Genomic DNA, 4970 nt, shown 5'->3' with positions numbered 1-4970 from the left:
GGCTAGAAACTTGCGAAGACCAAACGTTGGTGGTTGTAACTGGCAAATGCTCATTTCTTAATAGAATGTGATGGAGCACTAAATCCCGAAACTAATTTCAAGCTGGATCAGTTGCAAGATTTTTCGTAGCCAAAACCTCACATTAGTAAGCACAATATGCAAAGTTTGGAAGAAGAAATAAAGCTGACACCAATACGGTCTTATGTAATGACACCAAGAAAGACATTCACGTATAGACCTTTATGGAAGAAGCAGTAGTGAGGGAAGCAAAGAGCGATGCCAAAGATGATTTTTCCCTATACATGGTGCCTTCTAATCTCACACTGGAAGCTCATGCCTATGGAATTGGGAAACATAACAATGACATCCAAGAAGAAGAAGAAAAGGAAGAATGGCATGAGTGTGAATCTGACCTTCCCCCCTTCTTGTGATGCATGATGATGACAACTTCTCTGACTTGGACCAGGTTCATATATTAGAACTTCAAGGGAAGGATGAGGCCGATAGGAGGATCTTAAGAATTGTGGGCAAAGTTTTTCCACATACTGCGACTCCAAAAATAACAAGGCTTTCCTGAATTCATGGTTTGTTGTTTCTTATAGTATATTCTTATGTTTTGGGGATGAATTATGGTTTGGTATTATGGGTATTACCAGGGTGGTCCTTGTTTTAACTCACAGAGCTTTGTGTTTATCTAAAGGGTTTTCGTATAATTTATTGGCCACCCCATATATCATGGAACATAATAAGTTTGAGAATTATGGAAAAACAATATTAAAATCAATCTGAGCTATCTTTGGAAGAGTCTTCTGCATCTCCATAACGAGGCACAATTTTCAAGCTACAAGTATTTTGGTATTTGACCATGTAGTTAAATTTTTGTTACCAGAGCAGCAAATATTGTAGGATTGTAAGCCTCTCCTTTTCCCTTTGGTCATCCTCCTTGTAGGTTGGGCTTCTCCTTCGCTCCCAATTTATTTGCTTAACCTAAGGGAAGGTCAAACAATCTCCCTTTAGGTAGTTTGGTTGGTAGGCAGAGAAGAACCCAGTTATTCAGGATCGTGCAATCCTTGATGTAGCAGCGGTTCGACAGAAATTCTTCAAATAACCTTCATTGAAACAAGACTTCTTTTCTTAGTGTTTTAGCATAGCAAAGAAATTAAAAAAAATCATAAATAACTGATGCAGGCCTCCCTAGCCACGTTGAGAATATAGGAAACTAATAAGCATGTAGTAATGTTTGAGACCTCAGCTTCACCAACTCAGAATTTGGGAAAAAAAGGAAACCATAAGTCTGAAAGAAAGATCCAAAAGTTCATTGTTTCAATATAGTGCTTACTTAGATTAATAGAACCTTGAGCATGTATTGCTAAATTAAATATTTCCACACATTCACAAAAACATTGATAAAAGCTAGGCGAATTTGCACCTATGAAGACAGACAACTCTATATGCATGCCCAACATAGCAGCTCAAACAACGAGGACTTGACACTTATCCCCCAATTCAAGGTCCACAATGTTCTATCCTATTGTCTTTAGCTGACACTAATCCTCTGGTTTTCCAAGCAATCTGTACCTACAGACCTAAAATTTCATGGTTAGCTTTGTCTTATCCTGATCGTTAATGATGATTTTAGTCATAGTGGTACTATTCAATTTGAATTTGAATTTGGGCATAGCTATACTTGTATGCTACATCACCCATAAATTGAAATGCATCCAACTTGCATTCACACAAGTGCATAACATAAAAAATTCTTATATTTGTGATTTGAATTTGAGTCTGATAAAAAAAGGAGTAGCTACATTTGTATACTACATAACCCATAAATAGTAATATGCATCAAACTTACATACACAATAGTGCACAAAATCAAAAAAATTGTATAAAAATGACACTCTTCAGTTTTATAAGTGTATGAGGAAGATTACAATTTAACAGTGCAAATGCGCAATTGATAGTGTGGACCTCTGAAGCCACAGTGAGAATGTTGGGTGCTTAATGAGCACAAGGTTATGTTTGAGTCTTGAGCTTTGCTAGCTCAAAATCAGGAAATTTAGTTATGAACTTTGAAGCTTATGCTTGGAGACACTTAGTTGTTGGTTACTTGGTTTTCCTAGATGGGGGTTCCAAAGTTTTTGGTAATTATGTAAACATTCTTTCCAAATATAGTTTTGGGGGTTTGTTGCTCACCATTTAAAGATTGGGTGCAGACTTTGAAAGAGTATTGCCATCTTCCTTTGATTAGCTTTTGAGTAGGCAGGTGATTTTAACTTGGTGATTCTGCTATCGTTTTAATAACCATCGTAGGGTCAAACTTCATCAGAACCATGTTATGATGTAAGTTTTTCCATTTTTTTCTCTAGAGTGAGTAGGAATTCAAATTGCTTTTCTTGGTCATTACACTATAGAAAAATTGTCACTCGACACTAAAACTATTGTTATGTATTTCTTGGTGTAAGGACTTTTAGTTATAGTTTTTTCATGCTACATATACTATCTGGACAACATAAATGTATTCTATAGCCCTACTGTAAGAAATGTAGTTTGGATTTTGTCGATGTTATTGTTTCTTTGGGCAAAACTCCTATTATTGGTGGAGAAAGGCTAAAGAAATATATATGCCAGAAGATCTCTACTACTATGTCGGAAGGAACATTCTACATTGTATACATACACATTGTTGTCTAGAGAGAAGAAATATCTCCTGGACTGTCCATTTTAAGGTGGATTTATGAAGATCTTCCTACAACTTACAAGAAAAGGCTTTAGTTAGTTTATTTCTTGCATCCCAGACTTCTATCATGATTGGTCTTAGCCACAGTTGGATAGTACTTCTTAAGTGAAGGGTGAGTGTTATACTAAAGTTGACAATAATTTCTGAATAAAGAAACAAATCGTTGTATTATTCACTTTCATTTATGGTAGATGACTGCACTACTCTGGTTACAATTTTGGTCATGACATCCAGAATCTGAATTTTCTCATTTCTGACTTTTTAAAATTGCAGATTATACTGGAAATTGAAGTACATTAGTCATTTGGAATTTTTGTGGACTAGTATAAAGAAGGGACAAATTGAGATTCTAGAGCTTATATGTGAGCATGATGCTCTGCTTGAGAATAGACAATTGATGGACTATGGAATTGATTTCTCATAGAATTTTAGTGCTTCTGTTTTCAGTTGATAGATTTTTAAAATTTATCCCAATAAATTTAATTTTATTGCATGATATAATAGAAGAAATAATCAAGCATTGTATGGTTTTACTTTTTAAAGTTTTTGTACTTTCACTAACCCAGATTTCCAGATTCTCCTTTTAAAGATGATATAGACAACATAAGAAATGATTCTAGTTCATCAGACTCGGGACATACACAACAAGCAAAGAAACACAAGGTGAATTGTAATCTTGGCACTGCACTTGATAAGTTCGTGCCAGATGTTCCCTCACATAGTATTGACTCACCACCCTATATTGATCTAATTTAGAATATTAGTTTGTAGTGCTAATATCTTCCTTAGATTATAAAAAAAATGCTTTCATTGTGCTTAAGGATTCATCAATTTTTGCATGTAAAATGAAGATTTTTTATGTTAATTTTATGAGCAATTTAACATAAACCAAAAATTGAATAGCAACATAAACATGTATAGGACATCATCACAAACACATCAAAACAAACACATGATAAAGGAGTTTGACCCTTCTGGGCTACGTCTCCTTGGTACAACTTCTAATGGCTTGGGCCTCTCTTTATGCTCGAAAGTGTCAAAATATGTGTTTATAATGCTCAAATGCTTCTGAAACCTACTCCAATCTGTCCAGAATACTAAAAAATGGTTATCTAGCCTCTTTTTACAACCAATTTCGTGGAAAACTGAAGAAGTTATGACTTCTCCTAGTTTTCCCACTATTCGTTCCACAAATTTCTCCACATCTGACATGAACCAACAATTTCGCTCCAAAAATCCGCTAACTGGGCAAGAATTTTTCCAAGAAACAGACCATAATCCATTAGAACAGACTATCCATCGCAAATCACAATCGATGGAGTTCTGCAAGCTTAAGGTTTGTGAACAAAGCGGGTAGTGTGTGATTGCGATGTGGAAGACCCGACAGGAGTATTAACTAGAACCTAAAGTTGCTCTGAATCTGGGATCCTTTCGCATTTTGTAATTGGCCAATAACTTGGGGTCTTCTACATATGCGGGACATGTCCACCATGTTGTGATTTGTGATTGCGATATTGCATCGCAACGCGATACCTACCAAGGGGCGATTCTGTAACACTAACCCTTCATCGATCTGTGATTGTGATCCATTGCATTGCACCTCCCATCATTTCTTGGAAACCATCCCACCTACCTTATCACATTGCACCCTTCCCTGTACGTTGGTCAATTTCTAATGCCAACCTGCATACAATTGCGATTTTGACATGTGGGGGCCAATGGCACCTTGCCACTTGTCACCTCCTCATTCATTGAAGGACCTTGCCACATCATCCAATCCAGCCATGGAAGCAAGTCAAATCTGAACTTTGACTTGCTCTAACTTCTGCATACAAGTTCGAATTTGAGTGTCATTCACACCGTTGGAATCAAAATGACTAGCTCTTCGATCTGAAGCTAAGTTTAAAAAAAATTATAACACTTTGATTTTTGAGCATAATTTTGAGCACCTGATCACTCCTATCCACTGGAAGCCTTTTGGACCCCAAAATGATCACTTTCAATTGTTCAATAGGTGGGGGTTTAGTTCCCTCACCTTTCCAACCTATATCCATTTTTCTTTTGAAGGAATTATACCTTTGAGCCCCACTCGAAGATAATAAATACTTCCGCCTTTTGATTTCCTTTTTTTTGTCAAGTATAATGTCTTGCTAAAGCACATCAAGGAATTCTGGAGAAATGTCTTCAATATATAGAATTTGAACATTCTCTCCTTGATCTTCATTCAAAG

The 4970-nt window shown here is 36.2% G+C and overlaps 1 pseudogene; it reads left to right on the top strand.

The window, feature by feature from the left end:
* Positions 1 to 242: 242 nt before the first annotated feature.
* Positions 243 to 3164, top strand: LOC149232358 (uncharacterized; annotated as a pseudogene).
* The last annotated feature ends 1806 nt before the right edge of the window (positions 3165 to 4970 follow it).

The sequence above is a fragment of the Pinus tabuliformis genome, chromosome J (genome assembly GCF_031772625.1).
Source record: "Pinus tabuliformis cultivar Carrire ecotype Pingquan chromosome J, CPIR1, whole genome shotgun sequence".
In the NCBI taxonomy this organism is placed as follows: Eukaryota; Viridiplantae; Streptophyta; class Pinopsida; order Pinales; family Pinaceae; genus Pinus; species Pinus tabuliformis.
This window is presented reverse-complemented; position numbering and strand designations above follow the sequence as displayed.